This window comes from Bufo gargarizans, chromosome 2 (genome assembly GCF_014858855.1).
Source record: "Bufo gargarizans isolate SCDJY-AF-19 chromosome 2, ASM1485885v1, whole genome shotgun sequence".
Classification (NCBI taxonomy): Eukaryota; Metazoa; Chordata; class Amphibia; order Anura; family Bufonidae; genus Bufo; species Bufo gargarizans.
The window spans coordinates 700,921,315-700,944,240 of NC_058081.1; positions in this window are offsets into that span (position 1 = coordinate 700,921,315).

Here is a 22,926-nt window from a genome sequence, read left to right on the forward strand (position 1 = left end):
AACCAGAAGGTGTTTCTCTGGTTCCTCTCTGTATATTAGGGCCCATCTTTTATATTATTTCGTTATTTAATGCAGTTGGGATTTTCAAAATTTCTATATTCAGATTATTTTTGCGCTATTTCACAAAAGAAAACTATTGATGTGTATAGATATGAAGGAAAAAATTGATCTTTCACGCAATGAACCTTAAGTGTCCCTCTTTGAACGTCCAAAAAGTTGGGAGGTATGCAGTATGCATGTAAGTCTACATAAAAACACAACATAATGCAGCAAAAGAAAGCTTAATTGTCCGTCTTGAAACCTGAGAACACATGATGACTCAGTCCATGAGGCACATTGCGCCACCATAACCTTTGGCAGCAGTCACCACGTATAAGGGGGATCTCTCCACACCCTACATGGATGCTTTCATCACACCTGTAAAAATTCCTCCTTCCCTTCAGACACTAATGTTGCAGGACCACAGGGAGCCAATCTCCAACTGCACGCTGGGGACTTGGTCTTCTCAGTCTGAAGCCCCACTCTGCTCTAGCCCACACCACCCAATGTCATTTATGCCCCCCTGTCAGTTCACCGTCTTTCCTCTGGTGTCAAAACTGCTGCCTTGCTACATGGTACTAGACTGGCACTTCAGTCTTCGGGGTCCCTGCTGAACTCTAGGAAGACCCTCTGCTCAGCATTTCCTTAGTCACACCATCATCTGCTCCGCTCTCCAGTCCTCCGACACTCGTTGTCACAGTCCATGAAGCATGGACAGTATGTATTGCCAGTTGATAAGTGATCCCAAAAAGGACTTCCCTGCTCCAGTGGTGTCATGCCTTTAGGCCCCTGGTGGTCTGGCTCCATTACTCCTTCCACTGCTCCAGTGTTTGACACTCCGAGGCATCGGCTCCTCATTGGCCAGGTAACTCTTGAAAAACACAAGAAGGGACAATATGTGCAGCGGGTTTTTTCCATGCTAGGCCACGCCTGTAACTCCACCTAAAACATAATTATACACACCCAGTCCCATTATTGCCCCCACAAAGTAATTATTCCCCCTTTGTGCCAGCACGCAGTAGTAATGCCCACGTTGTGCCCCCTTCACAGTAGTAATGCCCACATTGTGCCCCGTTCACAGTAGTAATGTCCATATTGTGCCCCCTCCACAGTAGTATTGCCCACATTGTGCCCCTTCACAGTAGTAATGCCCACACTGTGCCCCCTTCACAGTAGTAATGCCCACATTGTGCCCTCTTCACAGTAGTAATGCCCACATTGTGCCCCCTTCACAGTAGTAATGCCCACATTGTGCCCTCTTCACAGTAGTAATGCCCACATTGTGGCCTCTTCACAGTAGCAATGCCCAGATATGACCCCTTCACAGTTATGCCCAGAAGTGCCCACTTCCGTTGCCATGCCCAGATGTGCCCCCTTCATAGTAGTTATGCCCAGATATGTGTCCTATCATTAAAAAAATACCCACCTAGTTCCTACAATGCTCACAGCTCAAATGCCAGCGCTCCCCAGCAGTACTGTCACACATTGCGCTGCTGGCTCCTCCTACACAGACCAGCAGTGCGATGTGTCAGGCATGGTGCTGCAGCAGTGGAGCGCTGGCGGCTGAGCTGTATGGTGAAGCGGGGAGTGGACAGCTTCACCATTACGATCAGCTGTTTCTGCGTCCTATGGACACAGAGACACCTGAGAGCGGGACATACCTCAGCTGTTGCGGGACAGCCACTGAAAGCCAGGACTGTCTCGCTGGATCCGGGTTGGGAGCTATGCAGCTGCCTCTGTACCCAGCACTCACCTGGCACTTCAGTTACTTTTGCTGTAGCTGCAGCCGCCTCACCTCCAGGACCATCTGACCAGCAGGAGGTCTCACCTCTGGTGTTGTCATGCCTTTGGGCCATTGCTCACATTTGCAACCTCTAAAGTGGTTCTGCCATGGTTGATGTAAAAAAAGAAAATCAGACATCGTATAGAACATTAGTGGAAGTAGCTGGTCAGCACTCGCTTGTTTGCACGCCGCGCGGGATCTGGATCAATCTCCACATGCGATAAGGTAAAGGATCCCAGCAGACGTGTCTTGAGCTTATGCAGGTTTATTTGTCAAAATAACATTTGTCAAAGGACGCGTTTCGGCTATATTGCAGCCTTTTTCCAACAGAATATCCATCATGCAGCACAGGTTTATATACACTCAAAATGCCAGGGATAGGGTACCGCCCCGTGACATCAGCCCCAAAAGGGGGTGGTACATAGGAGGTAACCAAAGAGTAACAAAAAAATATACATTTTGTATTCAACAAAAGAAAACCATGTATAACGGCAACACTACGTGTTATTTTTACATACAAAACAATATAGATACCATCTTAGCTGAGAGATTCTTCAATGAGTAGATGATGTCTAAAAAAATAATAATAATAATATATATTAGATCACCGGATTAGACAGTAAAAGTGTATTGATTAGCATGGGATCCTAAATATGTGTAATTTCATAATCCCTATTTAAACCTCTAGGATATAGGGTGTCAAGGGTATGGATCCAATAGGCCTCTCGGCGTAACAATAGCTTCTTCACATCACCTCCCCTTCGTGGTCTCACTACCCGTTCTATCACCTGAAATTTTAATTGAGCAACAGTGTGTTTACATTTTTCAAAGTGGGAGGGAATCGGAAGCAATAGGTTCTTGGTCCTAATAGTGGACTTGTGCTTCCCAATGCGGTCTCTAATAGTTTGCATGGTCTCACCAATATATAAAAGCCCACAGGGACATTTAATTAAGTACACTACATTAGTAGACTCACAAGTGAAAAATCCATTCACTGGGTATATACGTAATATATATTATTATTATTATTTTTTTAGACATCATCTACTCATTGAAGAATCTCTCAGCTAAGATGGTATCTATATTGTTTTGTATGTAAAAATAACACGTAGTGTTGCCGTTATACATGGTTTTCTTTTGTTGAATACAAAATGTATATTTTTTTGTTACTCTTTGGTTACCTCCTATGTACCACCCCCTTTTGGGGCTGATGTCACGGGGCGGTACCCTATCCCTGGCATTTTGGGTGTATATAAACCTGTGCTGCATGATGGATATTCTGTTGGAAAAAGGCTGCAATATAGCCGAAACGCGTCCTTTGACAAATGTTATTTTGACAAATAAACCTGCATAAGCTCAAGACACGTCTGCTGGGATCCTTTACCTTATCGTATAGAACATGGCAATACCTTATACCAATGTAACAAGAAGACTATGGGCCAGATTTATCATGACTCTGACAGCTCACTCCACTTTCACATATGGCTAAAGTCAGTTTTAGCCAAGTCAGATTTATGATCGGCCCTTTAAGACTGTAATAAATGTGGTTTGACGGTAGCAGTTTATCCGTCAGTAAGCAGCTTTACAAAAGTCGCACATCTTTACGAAAAAGTCACACGTCTTTACGAAAAAGTCGCATGTTCTATTAAAAAGTCTCATAAGATAAGCATGGTCCTCACTGGAGTGAAATTGCGCAATTTTTTGTGACTTTTTTGCGACTTTTTAAATAGTCTCAATAGTAAATCTGTCTAGAGATTAATTTACATAAGAAAACACGCCCACTTTCAGAAAACTGGCGAGCATAGTGCAGAGCAGAAAAAAGTCGCAAATTTTTGCGCAGTTTTAGTGATTGCGCAAAAATTTGCAACTTTTTTACTCCATTATTCTGACTTGAGCTAATGATAAATCTGGCCCTATGACCATAGTCTGAAGAAAGCACATTGGTGCTGAAACGCGTCACTATGACATAATATGTGACCAACAAATCCATTCACTGATTGAAATCCTGCAAAGTGCCTGCTTGTTACATTGTTTCTCTAGACGCCAATCCACTGACACGTGCACCGCAACTCTTCAATAAGGTAGTGCCGACCTGTTATTTATTGAAAAATACCTTATACCAGTCATCCTCAAACTGCGGCCCTCCAGCTGTTGCAAAACTACTACTCTCAGCATGCCCGAACAGCCTACAGGGTAGCCTACAGCAGGGCATTGTGGGAGTTGTAGTTTTACAACAGCTGGAGGCCGCAGTTTGAGGATGCCTTCCTTATACCAAAGCTAGAACCAGCCCTGTACCACAGATGGATCCAGAGATCTCCCCATTCAGGGCTCCGCAATTGCTCTGCTAGATTTTCTTCAGCTTGGCAGTTCAAGGGCGTGTTCTTTCTGCTGCAGCTCTCTCCCTGTAACTACCACAGCTTCTATCAGAACATATGGCTGGTGGTAGTTCAACATTGAAAACGGAGCATGTGCGACCAGCTCAGTAAGATGGACAAAAAAGTAAGGAAAGGAACAAACAGCAGGTAGCGCTATATAGATACATTTTATTGAATAGCACACCAGCTATACTAAAATTTTAATTTAACTACATGCAATTACAAAAGTATTCAGATCCAGGTGCTGGTTTGAAAAATGTAGAATATTTTTCATGACACAACCCCTTTAAGTTTACCAGTCTGATCCTCATGCCTAGTCAGTGGTCCTGGCTTCAGCACACCACCAGCTGAGAGATGCACACCACCTGTGGCTCTACTATTCCACTGACCATCCTATGAGTATGAAAAGTCCGCAAAACCCCACAGTTACAATAACAGGTTCTCCTGGAACCACTCATGGTCTCTTCCAGGGGCTTAGCTAGAACTGACTGGGCCCCACAGCAAACTTTTGTACACCCCCTTCTCCCACTTCATGCACACACTCACCACATACATGGACATACATGCACTCACCACATACATGGACACACTTATACACGCACTCACCACATACATGGACACTCTCATGCAAACACTCACCAAATATATGGACACACTCATGCAAACATTCACCTCATACATGGACGCACTCATAAGCACACTCACCACATACATGGACATACTCATACAAGTACTCACCACATACATGGATGCATTCATACACACAGTTACCACATACATGGACACACTCATACACGCACTCACCACATACATGGACACTCTCATGCAAACACTCACCAAATATATGGACACACTCATGCAAACATTCACCTCATACATGGACGCACTCATAAGCACACTCACCACATACATGGACGCACTCATAAGCACACTCACCACATACATGGACATACTCATACAAGTACTCACCACATACATGGATGCATTCATACACACAGTTACCACATACATGGACACACTCATACACGCACTAACCACATACTGTACATGGACGCACTCATGTACACACTCACCACATACATGGATGCACTCATACATGCACTTACCACTACATGGATGCACTCATACATGCACTCACCACATACATGGACACACTCATGCACGCACTCACCACATACAAGGTTGCGCTCATACACACAGTCACCACATACATGGACACACACACACATGCTTGCTCTACACTAGCTTGATGCTGTTGGGTGCGGCTTGATCCCATAAAGCTCTGCTATTGGCTGGCAGCAGATGTCATAGTAAGCTGTCAACCAATAGAAAACAAAAGACTGTACTTACATGTGGTGTCCCAGTACTGGGGATCCCAGTATGAGAGCGGCCGTAGAAGGAGGAGACAGCATGGAAGAACTGTACAGTGTCTGCTCCTCACTGGGTAAGGACCTTCAGTGGGAGGAGCTACAGCGCTGTGGCTCTAATGTAGTGTCTGCTCCTCACTGAGTAAGGACCTTCAGTGGGAGGAGCTCCAGCACTGCGGCTCTAAGGCTGTATTCACACGTCCGCAATGTGTTTTGCGGATACACGGAGACACGGATCCGCAAAACACGGAAAGCGGCAATGTGCTTTCCGCATTTTGCGGACCGCATATTGCCAACATAATAGAATATGCCTGTTCTTGTCCGCAATTGCGGACAAGAATAGGACATGTTCTATTTTTTTGCGGAAACGGAAGCACGGATACGGAAGTGCGGATCCGCAAATGTGGATGCGGACAGCACATTCCGTCCCCATAGAGAATGAATGGGTCCGCACCCTTTCCGCAAAATTGCGGAAAGGATGCGGACCCATTTTGCGGACGTGTGAATGGAGCCTAAGTAGTGTCGGCTCCTATGAAGTACAAAAACTGCAGGACTTGGTCAGGAGCCCAATTCACCTGCTGACAATAAAATCATTAGTACTGCTCCGTGGGACTTACACAGGCCTCCTTCACTACATGTGGCTTCAGCCACACACTGACACTACTTCCTGCTACCAGCTCCATAGATATCCTCCTGGTTATCCATCTAGTGGTAACAGCAAATGTTACAGTAGAAGCAGGTATTCATTGGATTGCAGCTTAGGGCACAATACAACACATTACTATATAGCTTATAAAAATACGTATACAGTACATATACATAACAATAATGGCAAAATACCAATACATTTCCTCAAAGGGATAAACATTCAGGGGGAGATCTATTAAACTGGTGTAAATTAGAACTGGCTTAGTTGCCCATAGCAACCAATTAGATTCCACCATTTTCCACAGCTCCTTTGGAAAATGAAACTTGGAATTTTATTGGTTGCTATGGGCAACAGCTAGTTCTAATTTACACCAGTTTTATAAATCTCCCCCTCAATCTTTTATGTAGGGGGGCATATGAAATCACAATATCACAAAATCACAATACCAACAAGATATCAAATAATCATAGTCCAGATAGTGCCAAACAGAGGGCCATACTTTGCTGTGTACAGTGACCAGTCCACTTAATACAAACAGTGCCAGAGAGTGTCATATTCGGCTCAGTTGGCAGACATGTGGCGTGCCCATCCCCTTCTACTATGTTCCATGAGGTCCAGTCCTGGTGGAAATACATAAACGTAATATAAAGTCCATATGTCCCTTTGTTATTTGCTCTTATTTAGTTAGATATCACAATTACAGACCATAAAATATACAATAGAAAAAGCAGTGCATTGTTCTCTCAGGCTGCAGCCGTGTCATCTCCCCCTCCCTCTCCCACCTCTCATGCTGGTGCAAGTGAGAAGGAATTTTAGAAGGGGCCCGGTTTAAAGGGGTTTTCCCATCACATACAATGGGGGCATAATGCTAGGATATGCCCCCATTGTCTGATAGGTGCGGGTCCCACCTCCTACAACAAGAACGGAGCGGGGAAATAAATGGAGGGCGCACTGCGCTGGCTCAGCTAATTCTGTCTACCCCATAAAAATGATGGGGAGCAGGGGCTGCGGGTGTGCTCCCATTCACTTATATGGGCGAAGCAGGGAGCAGCGCTTGCTGGTGGACGGACCCCGGTAACCCCGGGGTCCTCCATCCACCACTCTCCTCACTCCGTTCCCCTTGTAGGTGCGGGTCCCAGAGGTGGGTCCCGCACCTATCAGACAATGGGGGCATATCCTAGCGATATGCCCCCATTGTATGTGATGGGAATACCCTCTAGATAACGTTTGTCTACACAGTGAGAGGGGCCATTTTGTTGGGAGGACAGGAGCCCCACTCACATCGTGACATCACTCAGGTCCTTACAGGTCCTTCACCACTTCTCTGCACTGCTGAGCTCTGTCTCAGTGGGTAAATGGGGTGAAATGAAATTGGGTGGGGTGGAATGAGCAAGTTGAAAAGGCTGTAAGGTAGATGATAGATCTCAGGGGAGCGGGAGAGAAAGTGGCTGTGGGGACCAAGGCCAGGGACTCCTATAGCAGTGCTGGCAGTCCCGGACTTGGACTGAAAAGAAGCCCTGGCACACAAACCCCACCAGCCCACATCCCTAATATCAGAGCCACTGCCACCAATCACAGAAACATAGCGCAATGTGAACTTTTACTTGATCACTCCCCTTACCACTTACTTGCAGGGGTATTATAATCATATAGGTGGGGGTCCTACTGCAGAAATTTAGGAGATAGCTGAGTACGGTGCTCGACTATCTCCGGTGTGCCCATGGAAATGTGGCGCACATTTCCGACCAGTAGGACCCCCACCAATCTGAAAGTTATTCCCCATCCCTATGGATAGGGGAAAACGCGTTATAATTGGAATACCCCTTTAAATATGTAATCACCCTATCAACACAAGAAGGAAAATATTAGTGGAGCACAGAAACACCTAACCACGTGGTCAGGGAGGACAGTGCACCTGTACACTGCCACTATACAACCACCAGCATAACCAATATAACTGCCATACAGTGACCATATTGAGGCCAGATGCCAGTTCTACACAGGGACTCTGCAGAGTACAGATGTAGAGTTTCTCGGTTTAGGTCTCCTTTATGGACAATGTATAAAAACCAATTCGAAGAAGTAAATTATCGGAGAAACTGCTGCAAAATTCACTGCACACACACAGGCCGTCAGGACTGCAGGGACTGACAGGAACAGGTTCTGAGCCACAGGGACTACTGCGACCCCCAGTATAGATCCCCTCTGTCTATTTTATTGACAAAGCAGCAGAATATAAGAAAGTGCAGCATAGAGCTCACAGCTGGGAGTCACAGGGGAGAGAGCGGCCTATAGAGCAGGGGTCAGCAACCTTCGGCACTCCAGCTGCTGTGAAACTACAACTCCCAGCATGCACACTTTTTCGGCTATTCTTGTAACTCCCATAGAAGTAAATAAGGGATTCTGGGAGTTTTAGTTTCAGAACAGCTGCAGTTCCAGAGGTTGCTGATCCCTGTTTATAGCGGTATATGGTCTCCTTAGCTGTGTATCCATCAGTTTATCCTCCAGTGACCACCGGGAGGCAGCACTGCTCCACATGATCCAGCATGACCAGGCCAATAGAAGAATCATCACAATGTATAGAACATGTATGTCTGCTATGTGTGACCATATTGATCCTCTACATCAGGGGTACTCAACTGGCGGACCGCGGTCCAAATACGGACCGCGGCCGCCAGTTGTCCGGACCCCGGCCATCCTTCAGAGCGCTCCTCCTCTCCTGCACACTCTGGTACGTGCAGGAGGAGGAGCTTGCCGGCGCACTTCCTCCTTCCCACCCAGGGGCGCAGTGAGAGACGGCTCCCTCCACATGCAGGCACCAGCGCTGTCATCCGGCACCTGCACGTGGAGGGAGCTTTCTCCCTCAGTGCGCTCACAGGTCCCTCCTCCCCTGCAGCAGCGGCAGCACGTAAGGGAGCTTCAAGCTCCAAAGGACACTTACCTGCTGCTGGAGAGGGGAGGGACATCACCACTGCCACCAATGAAATAAATGTCACATTTGGGAAGGAAGGGGGGGCGTGGAGAGGGCTACAGAGAGGCGGGAACACGTCACTGACTGCAGGAAAGGAGTCCAGTCAGTGTCGTGTTCCCATCTTTCCTGGGCCATCTTCTTTAAAATTAAAGGTAACCTGATTAAATAAAGCCCCATCAAACCATGATAGTTTTGTTCCGCATCCAATTCCCATTATTGGGGCATTGGATGCGGACCCCTTAGTTTCAATGGAGCGGAAAAAGATGCAGTGTGCTGGCTGCATCTCTTGTGGCCCCATTGTAATTAAGGGGCCGCATCCAATCCCCCAATAATGGGAATTGGATGCGGAACAAAACTATCATGTCTGTTCTGTGGCTTGGGTTGCCACCCGGCCAGTAGTTCACCAGCAAGGCTGCTATTTCAGTTCCCTTGCCGATGCCAGAATTGTCCTGTAAGGACTGTTAGGGTACTTTCACACTTGCGGCAGGACGGATCCGACAGGCTGTTCACCCTGTCAGATCCATCCTGCCGCTATTTCGCCGGACTGCCACTCCCCATTGACTATAGCGGGAGTGGAGCTATGGCGCAGCATGGCAGTGCACGGCGTGAGGCCACCAGACGAAAAAGTCGGACATGTAGTACTTTTAGTCTGGCGGCCTCTCACCGAGCTGCGCCGTAGCTCTGCCCCATCCCCATTATAGTCGATGGGCACAGTGCAGCGGCACGGCGAAGTAGTGGCAAGATGGATCTGACAGGGTGAGCAGCCTGTCGGATCCGTCCTGCTGCAAGTGTGAAAGTACCCTTACTAATGAGCGCTTCCATCATGGAACACCCATTAGTACAGCCTTTACCTCCACCGCTACTTGTCCTAGTAAAAAAATGTATAAAAATATGGTACCTCCACCTTCATTTGCTCACGCTGTGGAGAACACTCCCTGCTGACTAGAAGCTCAGGACAGGACCTACAAGACGTCATCACGTTGGAGCACCGGTCCTGAGCTTGCAGTCAGCAGCGAATGTTCACCGCAGCCAGGTGAATGCTAATTATTTTTATTTTTTTGCAAAAGCAGTGAGGGGGGGGGGGGGGGGGACTAATGGGGGCATTACTCTTACTGGGGGCACTAATGGGGACATTATTCTTACTGGGGCACTAATGTGGCCATTACTAATTCTGGGACTTACCCGGGGCGCTCCACTATAACGTCAGAGCGCCCCACGCGCATGGATCACATGATCGCATGGCATCTTTACTGTTGGCGTTGAGCTCGGACCTTCATCTGACTGCAGACCCAGGTATGTGGACCTTTAAAGGGGTTGTCCGGGTTCAGAGCTGAACCCGGACATACTCTTATTTTCACCCCGGCAGCCCTCCTGAGCCTGGCATCGGAGCATCTCATGCTCCGATGCGCTCCTGTGCCCTGCGCTAGATCGCGCAGGGCACAGGCTCTTGTGTTTTCAATAACACACTGCCGGGCGGTAACTTCCGCCCAGCGGTGTGTTCGGTGATGTCACCGGCTCTGAGGGGCGGGCTTTAGCTCTGCCCTAGCCGTTTTACTGGCTAGGGCAGAGCCAAATCCCGCCCATCAGTGCCGGTGACGTCACCGGGGTTCCTGTCAGCCCCATAGAGAGCCCCAGTACGTCACCGGAACTCAGAAAATGCCTTTGCCCTGCGCGATTTAGCGCAGGGCAAAGGAGAGCATCGGAGCATGAACTGCTCCGATGCTCATGTCAGGGGGGCTGCCAGGGGGAAAATGGAGGGCTGTCCAGGTTCAGCTCTGAACCTGGACAACCCCTTTAATAAAACTAGTTGAGTACCCCTGCTGTACATGTATGCCACACACATATGTTTATATGTTACTTTGGGCAAACTTACAGCTCTCCAATCTTTATGTGGCTTTATACCCAGTGTTTATGACTCCTTTTCCCTGTTAGTCGGGTATACGTGAGGGTGGTTGCTTACGGTCCCGTTACACGGGGCGTCCCACTCTCCTTTACCTTGTGCCTTCATGTTATATTAATTGTATTGTGTCTTAATAAACTACATATATATTTTATATGCGTGTTCTCTCATTTTCTATGGGGTTATTGTTTTTTTCCGTTGGTTGGCTCAGTATATTATACTAGACCTCAGTGTATCTTATACACCCAATTTGACTTTTTTCTTATAGGTTGGTCTAATAGAACATGTATGTCCACAGTGCTGGGATCGTTTTCTTCTAGGTCCCTGCGGCCCTCCAGCTGTTGCAAAATTACAACTCCAAGCATGTCTGGATATCCTACAGCTATCAGGGAGTTGTAGTTTTGCAACAGCTGGAGGGCCGCAGGTTGAGTATCCCTGTTCTAGGTTTTTGTAAGGGGTACAAGTTCGATAGTGGCAAAGCCCCTTCAAAACAACATTGACTTGTGTATTCCAATGCCATTACTGGTGCTCTGCTGCCATCTAGGGGCAAGACCTTGCATCTATTTTTTAAATTAATTGTAGGAAGATTCTGGATGATGTCACTTCCTGGAAGAAACAGGAAAGTTCTAAAGTTCTGGCTGAGAGGCAGAGAGGAGAGAGTAGAGAGCCCAGAGAATATGGCGCATAAAGTCCTGCAAGGCTACAAATCAGGATAATTTGAGTTGATCATCTGCTTTGAGAAGAGAAGCCTCCTCCAGCAAGTGCAGACTACACACAGAGACTTTATCCAAAGCAGCTGCACGTGGGCCTAATTTGATGCTATACACCTGAAACATCATCACTGCAGGAGATACATCCTCTGCCCAGGAAGAACCAGAGGGAGACCATAAAGTTAAGAGTAAGGGGCCATTCACACGTCCGTTTTTTCTTTCCTGATCTGTTCCGTTTTTTGCGGGACAGATCAGGACCAGATCTGGACCCATTCATTTTCAATGGGTCCTGGAAAAAATCGGACAGCACAATGTGTGCTGTCCGTTTCCGTTGTTCCGTATGTCCGTTTAAATATAAAACATGTCCTATTCTTTTCCGCAAAATTCGGATCCTGGTACAATACAAAGTCAATGGATCCGCAAAAAACGGAAGACATTCGGATGTAATTCCGTATGTCATCTGTTTTATGTGGAATCCGTTCCTGGAAACACATAACAAATTTTTTATTTTTTATTTTTTTCAATTTTTTTTCCAAAGAAATCCAAACAACTTTATTTAATTATTGAAATTTATACATGTTTCCGTTTTTGCGGATCCGCAAAAAACGGATGACATACGGAAACATTTTCAGGAACAACGGATCTGCAAAAAACAGACCGAAAATCGGGATATAGGAAAATACTGACGTGTGAATGTAGCCTTACTTGACATATAAGGGGACTATAAATACATGTACATTGCGCACTGGCTGATGACTGGCCTTGGTGGTGGATAAAGAATATTGGAATAATCTAGAAAGAGACTATCACAGTTAATAACTGTTTGAGCTACCAGTTTGCCTGTGTTCCTGTTCATAAAGAGGCTATATTAGATATCTGTACTGAACCACTTGCTGAAGAAGTTAATGAGTAAAATATTCAGTTCTATCATACTTCATTGTGGTCTCTCTCTCTCTCTCTCTCTCTCTCTCTCTTTCTCTCAAGCTGGTGTGAACCTAAAAGAGATTGCTACTATACTCCTAACATTTTTATAAGTTACCGAAACAGCAAACTTTCATTCTATCTTTTCCTGAGCAAACTGCAAATATGGCCGCCATAGTAGCAACCACAGTATATCTTGTGAATTTGGTTTATTTCAAATTTTCAGAAACCACAGTAAAGACACAAAGAATATACAGATAGGTATACATTAAGTAGGAAGGTTTCAAAGTATTCCACAGTATTATAATACGGGCTCTCTACATCAGGAAGGCAGGAGATACACTATATAGGGAAAAGGTTTAAACCATACAAGTCAGATTACACAAACCAATGGGGACTGGGCAAATGTACAGGGTATAAGAAGGAGAGAACATCTAGAAATATCTAGATCATTTATTGCGAGTCTTCCTTGTCTAAAGCGGAATCAGATGGACTTCATGTAGACCATGGTGTCCATGAATTTAGCAGGGCATCTATGATATACAACCTGTTCATGGGAGATGATAATATTAAAGGGTTTCTCCAGGATTTACATATTGATGACCTATCCTCAGGATAGGTCATCAATATGAGATCAGCGGGAGTCTGACACATGGGACCCCCACCAGTCGTATAAAGAGGCTGTGTTACTCAGTAAGTGCTTAGTCCTCTTCCTAGTTCTTCGAAAGACACTTTGGACATATGATGGAGCCTGAAGACGGGAACATCATCAGACTGACAGTAGCTGACAGCTGCCAATAAAAGAGAGATAGACGTTCGAGGGATAGTCTGGATGTGGGTCTGACTGTTTGGCCAAGACGTCAGCAAGAAGGGGGTTGTGCTGGTGGACTATTCGTCCCGGACAGGGATGGACGTGATGCTAGGTATGAACGTGCTGAGAGAGCTAGACCATCAACCAAAGAAGGGCCGAAGTATTGGCAACGGGCCACCACACAAGACCCAGAAGTTTCTACAGTAGATGGTGAGGAGCTGTAGTCTGCAAAAGAGCAGACTACTGTGCGGTTGGCCCATTGGACACATGAAGATGCCGCGGAGGACCCTGGTGATGATCCCACCTCGACAAGAACAAATATTGATGCTGCCGGTGGGGGCTGGACGACAACTGAATGGACTGGAGGTCCTGATCGAGCCCGCTTACCAAGAGGAAATACAGACTCACCCACTGGTAGCCCGGGCCCTCGCTATTGTGAAGGATGGATGTGTGCCTGTACGCTGCCTCAATGTTGAAGACTGCGAGTTAACCGTTCCTGGGAATACCGTGCTGGCCAAAGTTTGTGTCTGAAGGGGATATACCACTTGAGATACCTTGACAGGGTGTGCGGGCTCCGGTATGTCCTTAATATAAGGATATAATGGCTAAAGTCTCATTTTAACATCAGTGTGAGGGTTTAGTCAGATTTTGTTGATTGCATCTACCACAGCAGTGCACCTATTCTTGTAAATGTTTATTTCATATAGTCAATTACATCACATTTTGCTATCTGGTGTAGGATGTTCTTGTGGCACTTGTGGTCCGCTGCGGGCATCCTCCATTGCAAGCATTTTTTGCTGGGATCGCCATTAGCAACGGACCACATGTGTAGGATTTGCTCCCCTGAGTATAAATGCACAACTGCATATGGGGTTGAGCATTTCCTGCCTCTTAAGACCACGTTATTTTGTCATGTAGTTTGTATATGCAGGGGTGTGGAATTCCTATCGCCCGACGCCCGGGACATGCAGTTCCGGGCGCCGGGCAGGTAGTTTGTGCAGGCAGCTTAGCCCTGCGGGCAAGTAGCAGGGCTAGGGTTGCGCCGTGTTTTCCTCTAATACACAGCCCGGTGCAGCAAGTCCGGGCTGCTTACCGCAGTGTTCACAGACAATGCAGAGACGCTCACCTCACGCTGGCAGCAGGGAGGAGCCTGAGGGAGGGACCGGGAGGAGCGTAATATGATCTTAGAGTGGAAGCTGGCTTCTGCCAGCCCCACCCCTCCCCGCCCACCAACCAATCACCGACCAGAGCTGAGGGGGCAAGGCAAGCACAGCACACCAGCAGCTCTGAGTCACACAAGTGCAGGGAGTCTAAGAATAGAAATGAATCGAATGAGTCACAAGTTAAAGGGGTTGTCCAGGTTCAGAGCTGAACCCGGACATCCCTCCATTTTCACCCTGGCAGCCCCCCTGACATGAGCATCGGAGCAGTTCATGCTCCGATGCTCTCCTTTGCCCTGCGCTAAATCGCGCAGGGCAAAGGCATTTTTCTGAGTTCCGGTGACGTACCGGGGCTCTCTATGGGGCTGACAGGAACCCCGGTGACGTCACCGGCACTGATGGGCGGGATTTGGCTCTGCCCTAGCCAGTAAAACGGCTAGGGCAGAGCTAAAGCCCGCCCCTCAGAGCCGGTGACGTCACCGAACACACTGCTGGGCGGAAGTTACCGCCCGGCAGTGTGTTATTGTAAACACAAGAGCCCGTGCCCTGCGCGATCTAGCACAGGGCACGGGAGCGCATCGGAGCATGAGATGCTCCGATGCCAGGCTCAGGAGGGCTGCCGGGGTGAAAATAAGGGTAAGTCCGGGTTCAGCTCTGAACCCGGACAACCCCTTTAAAAGAATCTAAAGATCCGACTTAGTTTGTGACTCATTCGATTCATTGAGTTAAAAGAGCCGTGAATCAGACTGTAGAGCAGGTTACATTACACTGAGGCTGAGGCTGCTTTTGTTGCAGCAGTGATAAGATTAAGGGACAGGAGCAGAGAGATAAGAGAAGGGACAGAGGACAGAGTTTAGATGACAGGTTGAATAAATTAACCCTTTAGGATCAAATTGGCTTCTCAGGAGATATATATGTTAAAGGCATCTCATTCAGTAGCTATATAACCAAGGGTGGGTTCACATCACCTTTTATGGATTCCGTTATGGCTTTCCGTTATAAAAGGGTTATAACAGAAAATAACGTAATCCATAAAATGGAATGCAAAACGGAAACCTTTAAGAGGCATTCCGTTTTGCTTTCCGTCATCGTAAAAGTCTATGAAAATCATAACAGATCCGTCTGGGTCCTGTCGTGTCGACAGGACTTAGTTTTCCTTCTTGCATAACTGGATCCAGACGGATCCATTTTGATTTGCATAGACTTCTATTAGGACGGAAAGCAAATGGAATGCCTTTTAAAGCCTTCCATTTTGCTTTACGCCATAAGTCTATTGTCCTCCTGTCCGGCGTCAGCCTCAGCTTCCCTTTACTATAATAAATCACTCTTCCTGACTCACTCAATACTAATCAGAGTTCAGAGAGCTGAAGAGCCGACTGCACTGAGTCAGCAGCAGCAAGTGAATCGAATGTGTATAGCATCTGCGCATGCGCACCGGCACCTAGAGTCTTCGGTTCACTTGCGAGTCAGCTCAGCAGTCAGTGACTCACCAAGTGAACCGAAGATCCGATTCATGAATCGGTTCATTTGAATGAGCTGATTCAAATGAACCGATTCACCTAAAAGATCCGAACTTCCCATCACTAGTTATCAGCGCTCCTGTGCAGGCCGGAAGTCGGGCGCCACGGGCCGGAAGTCAGCTCCCAGCGGAGGCACACGTTAGTCAGGCTGCCGCTCTGCTTCTTCTCCCTGGCATTGAAGTGTCAATAGGAGTGCTGCTGCCAGGTTCCAACTTCCAGCCACTCACCCTCCATGAATAGGGGGGGGGGGGGACTTCCCCATACTGGCATGTACATCAAGGGGATTCACTTAAGGTGCACGGTCTTCATCCTACCTATGGGACTCTACGAGTTCAACCGGATGCAATTTGGCCCGTCCAATGCCCAGGGAACATTCCAGCGGTTGATAGAGCACTGTCTGGGGGATCTCAACTTTGAGTCGGTATTGATATAACTGGACGATATAGTAGTGTTTGGGGCCTCCTTTGAGAATCAAATCCAGAAGCTGTGATAGGTCCTAGAATGGCTGCGAGACCATGGGCTCAAGATCAAGCCCAAGAAGTGCCAACTGTTTAGACACCAGATAGAGTATTTAGGACATTTGGTCACCCAGGAGGGGGTAAAGCTGGCCCCCAGCAAGGTGGAAGCCCCACCCACGTACACTACGAGAGGTATGGGCATTCGTGGGAATGGCCGGCTACTACAGGAGGTTTATACCCCAATTTGCTCATTTTGTGGGCCCGTTAAATGAGTTATCAAGGGGCATTGTGGGGGGCACAAAGAATGGTCCCATCGAGTGGGGACCCCGGCAATAAGAGGCCTTTGAAGTAGTGAAGGAGGCGCTGACCCGATTCTGGCTTATGCGTGGTTCGACACCCTATTCCTAATGTACACTGACAGAAGTCTACATAGTCTGGGGGCCATGTTATCCTAAGTCCAGGATGGATGTGAGAGAGTCATTGCCTATAGCAGCCGGTCTCTGAGGGAGTCAGAGCGCAACCCTGACAACTATAGCTCCTTTAAATTGGAACTACTGGCACTGGTTTGGGCCATGACTGAAAGGTTTACGGAGTACCTGACAGGTGCAGAGGTGACTGTGATGACGGACAACAACCCGTTATCACATCTGGAGAATGCCAAGCTCGGTGCTCTTGAACAGAGGTGGTTGGCTCGCCTTTCTAAGTACCAATGCCGCATCAAGTTCCGGTCAGGTAAGGAGCATCGGCAACACCGATGCACTCTCCCGAGTCCCTGTAGGGTTGTTGACTCAGAGTGCCAATGAGGAGATAGAGGACACTGAAACTCCTGACCTTGGTCAATGGCAAATTCAAGTGGGGTGGCGTCCGGGATGCCCATGGTGCTGGGAAAAACGGCTGATTCGGAGAGAGTCCAGAATGGCTGCCGAAACTGTGGAAAGTGAAAGAACGGGTAAGGACCAAGATCTGGCCTCGGCCAGAAGAGCGGGCCCATTTGATTCCAGAGGGCCAAAAGTTGTTTAGGCAGTGGGATAAGCTGACTGTTACCCAGGGCCTCCTGTGTCGGACCATATACTTACAGTCAGAGCTGCAGTACCGGCAACAGATTGTTATCCCAATGTCATTGGGACCGGAGGCTGCCCGGGAAGCCCATGAGAGGGGAGCCTATTTTGGGAGCAACAAAACGTTCAAGTGGCTCCAAAGGCTGGTATACTGTTCAGATCTGGCAGACATGGTGGCCGAGGCATGTCTTAAGTGTCGACCCTGGGGGCTGAGTAAGAGTACTTAACAGCGGGTTCCTGTCCAGGCCATCCGGACCTCAGCACGCCTAGAGCTTCTTATGAACAATTATGTACAGATTGGGTACTCAACCTTGGGACACCCTTACTGTCTAGTCATGACAGATCATTTCAAAAAGTATGCGGTGGCTGTACACACCAGAGACCAGACGGCAGAGTCGGCCGCTGAAGCAGTCTGCAAACACTTTTTACAGGTGTCCGGGTGTCCACGGAGGATACATTTGGACCAGGGGGAATGTTTTCAGGGTACTCTAATAAATGGGCTGTACCAGCTGTATGGGATCGAACAATCCCACACCACCCCGTATCACCCCCAGGGAAACGGGGAATGCGAGCGGTTCAACCGCACCTTGCTCCAGATGCTGTGGACTCTGGAGGACAGCCAAAACCTACCTAAACTGATGTGGGCCTATAACAACAGGGTATACAGTACCACCGGATACTCCCCACATATGCTTATGTTCAGGAGAGCCGGATGGGAGATTGGAGACCTCCATATCCCTGATCCGATGGAGCCACCACCGAGAAGTACCACCGCATGGGTGCAAGAGCACCGCCGCCGGCTGAGAATGATCAACAAGGTTGTGGGGGAGCATCTGGGACAAGTGGTACACCCTAACCCAAGAACAGTGCAGAGGGATGGGTATGCCCTGGGTGATCGAGTGATGGTCAAAGCCAAACGGCCGTCTGGAAAGTTGGATGGGCGGTGGGAGGCGGTCCCATACACGGTGAAGAGGAGGTTAGACCCTGCCATCCCGGTCTATGAGGTAGAGCCAATAGTGACTTGCACCGTAACATGTTGAGGCATTGTAATTTTGATGAGCCTGTGTGCATGGAGGAGATGCCCCCTCCTGCTCAAAGTACAGAGGAAATCCCCTTAGAGGAGGAGGAAGAGGAATAGTGGGTTGTCCTTGCCCTGGTACCCACAGAGGCTCCGGCCGTGGCAAGTTTGCCACCCAGGGAAAGTGTTGAGAAGTCAGCAGCACCTCCCCCATTAGATGTGCCTGATGTCCCCAGTGCTTCTGAGCCTATCACTCTGCGAAGGTCAACCAGGCCCAATGCTGGTCTGCCCCCACAGCGCTATGCCCAGGATGCGTTTGTATGGGGAGGGTTGTTGAGGATGACAACTTCTAGTGGGGTGGCATGTGAGATGGGGAAACAGCTCTCCTTGTCTGAACACTGTGTAGATTGAATTAAATGATCTGGACTGACATTCTGCTGTTTAGCCACAAAATGCTGCTGTTTCCTAAACACAGCTACCGACTGCTTATACTTCCATATTCATGAGAGGTGGAGTTACACAGAGCCTGGAGAGGAAGACAAAGGGAGCAGCCATTTAGAGGGATCTGAGTCTGAGGAACTGTGTCAGCAGAGGATTTGACGGCATTGTGCCTAAGACCCTGATCCTGTCCAGAGGAACAAGGATTGCTTTCAGGAACGCTGAGGTGCAAAGCGACATACACTGCGGTACCGCATGCTTGTTGGAGAGGCATTTGTTCTGTTCAGAGTCACCAGTAGAGGCAGAGCAGACCCAGGTCGGTAAGATCGTTCACGCACCTCATTACAGTATTGGCGCCTAGAGACTGAGACCAGGCCTGTAGTTAGTTAGGTAGGGTCTCTGTTTGTGTCAGGCCACAAGTGTTGCTATTGTTCGTTGCAAGGACTCCATAATTTAAAGGGACATTTCACACCGGAGAGCTGATAAATTTCCCCACAAACTCAAGCCAGGCTGGCTTTTTGCTCAGAATGAATACTCCGGCACGTACTACACCAGTTATGGAAGGGGAAATTCTGTAGAGATTTGTAAGATTGTAAGCTGTTGTGCTACACTGCAGGCTAGCCCGTACCACATGCCCCATTTTTAGGGTAATAACGGGTAAGGTGTGGCAGTTTAGTTGTGCCTGCCAGTAGGTAAATTACCATGCTTTCCTTCTGCATCCATCGGACGGCATTTGTGGTTATGTTCATTACCACGTTTAAGTAAAATTCTGTTTTGGCAAAAGCTGGTGGTGGAGTTGTTTTCCTTGTTTGTGACTTCGCTGTATCCTGGGGAGCCCACCCCGATACCTGGCTTATACCTAGGCCAGAGACATCATGTTTATCGGTCAAATGGCCTAGACACAGCTCAGTCTCATTGAAGTAAACAGGGCTAAGCTGCAATACCAAGGACAGTCACTACACAATGAAAGGCGCTGTGCTTGGTAAGCCTCCTCAAACAGCTGATGGGTGGGGGAGCTGGGAGTCGGACCCCGCCAATCTCATATTCATGACCTATCCAAAGGATAGTGTCTTGTAGATCGGTCGGCACTGTGTAAGGTGGGTGCTCAGAGTTGCTGATGCGGTGAGTTTATTGGTCACACAAATGTAATGTGTGACCAATAAACTCACTGCATCACCAACTCTGGAGTGCCGGTCTTTTGCTTCAACTATCCAAAGGATAGGTCATCAATATGTAAATCCTTGAGAATGTCTTTAACAAGAGACTTCCCTTCGTTAATAGTGGGGAACGTGTCCACCACCCATCGAAGGGTAATGGAGGGGGTACCGTATATGCGCAGCCACCCTCGATTCATTCCTATGGGAGTGCCAAAAATAGCTGAGTGGCTCGCTTGATTATTTTTGTTTACCCCATAGAAGTGAATGGAGTGGAGTCCACACTTGCGTGGTGCGCTTCCGATTAATTTTGATGGGACTACTGAAAATAGCCAAGCTTGCCGCTCAACTACGCACGTGCGGTACGCCCTCTGGCACATTGCGGACTCTGTTGTAAGGATAGGTGTGGGTCCTAGAGGTGGGACCCGCACGTATCAGACATTGGGGGCTTTGGGTAATGGATGTGGACTTATTCATTTCAATAGAGCCATAAAAAGAGGCAGACAGCACACCATGTGCTGTCCGCATCCATACTTCTGTTCTGTGGCCCCGCAAAAAAGATAGAACATGTACTATTCATGACTGCAGTTAAAGACAAGAATAGGCATTTCTATCATAGGGCTGGTCGTTCCATTCCGCAAAGTGCATAACGCACATGGCCGGTATCCGTGTATTGCGAATCAGCAATTTGCGGACTACAAAACAGATACCGTCGTCTGAACGAGCCCTAATAGTAGACCTAGTTGGGGAAGGATAGACTAGTTGGTCTATCCTTCCCCAACTAGGTCTACGATCCTTGGGACGGTGCAGATTTTACAACCTTAACTCAAGCCCACCCACAAAAAGGACACCAGAAGATCGAGAGTGAAGAAAAAGGACATCAAGTATGTTCTCCATATTAGAGACATTTGCAGGAGAAGGAGGACAAATGTGGCAGCTATTGATGGCCACCACAGAGGGACAGCCTTTGGGGGTGTATTTTGTGCTGCACTGGGGTATTTGGTTCTTTGGGATAGTATTCTGTTCTGCATTATGATATTACTGACCCTTTCAACTTTTATTGGCCCCATCTACTTGTGTTACCCCACCTTCTGTCAATTTGAACCCACCTACAACAATGGGGCCACTTTTAGTATTTTCCAGGGCCACTTTTAGTTCCCAGTCCGTCCCTGAGTGATGTAGAGTGGAGATGGATTTCTGGATGTAAATATCTCAGAGATAGTAATTCTCTGGGATTCAGGCCTAGCCTTCCAAGGAGTGAGACCATGTAGCTCCTCTCTCTTCTTCAGCTAACATTAGATTCCTACTAAACTGGAGGCGGACCTAGGTCTAACTACTAGTCTCCTACAGGGTAGTCAGCATTGTTAACTCTGACTTATCCATACAAAAGTATAATGGTAATACACATCAGAACATTAACTAACATTTAGATAACAGTAAACAATTTTGCAAGTACCCTGTTCTGGAGTACTGCAAATACGATGCGAAAGAATGTAAACATCCCCGAACCACAGCATATCTTAAAGGGGTTGTGCAGTTATATAAAACTCTATAAAATGATCATGTTCCCATACAACCAGTCACTTACTAATAATAAGTTTTTTTAATTCTGGTCCCCGATCGGACCTGCAGTCCCATGACACTGATTATCCGAGAGATACAATGACGCAGCGTGACGTTCCGTCTTCCAGTAATGTGACCTCCTTCACTGACTGCCCCGCCCCCTTAGATGGAATGCGTCACAATTCTTTGACATTTAATTTCTCCCCCTTGACCTGTGTGCAGCCAGTGGCCGGAATAAGAGGAGACCAGTATTGAACTCCTACTGCTTATAACCTATGCAGAGCTAGAGCACTTTCTAGCAGTCGCCAATAGGTGACCATTGAGTTCAATGGTAGCTGTTTAATTTCCTATGCACTGAGCTCCCCCTAGTGGTGACTGCAGGCAAACTGTTTTTATCATCAACTCCATGAAGGGATATGGGATTAAACATCATATGAAAGAGAACTATGAATATATTTATACCAGCTGTGTTCAGACTGAGCGCCAGATTTTTGTCAGTGACAGGGTGGGCGAGGCTCAGTGTAGTTCAGAGCCTACTTGTTTATTTAGAAACATCCTACTTTTCTACTTAGAAAATTGTTGGAAAAGGTCCGACCTGGGTTTTTAGTCTAAGCCAGATTCATCAACATGACATGTACCCTGCTGAGAAATCTGTTACACACTGCACAGGGGAGGTTACTGGCACGCCTCATGCATGGGCATCAGTATTAACAGAGCTCCCCCATAAAGATCAAGATAAAGTTTTACAGTAAACATTAAGTTAACTCCTTCAAGTCATTTCATACGTCTAAAGAAAAATCACTGAATAAAGTGGCCTAAATGGGAGGAAATGCTAAAACCCCAAACACTGTAGCGTGTTTATAATCGGGGGAGCAATTCCTCCGCAAGTGATCCGTTGCTAACGGCGATCCCCAGCAAAAATGCATACAATGGAGGATGCCGGCAGCGGACCAAATGCACCACAAAAACATCCTATACAAGATGAAATAATGTGTGGATGAAAATATAAGAATACATAAATCATTGAAAAA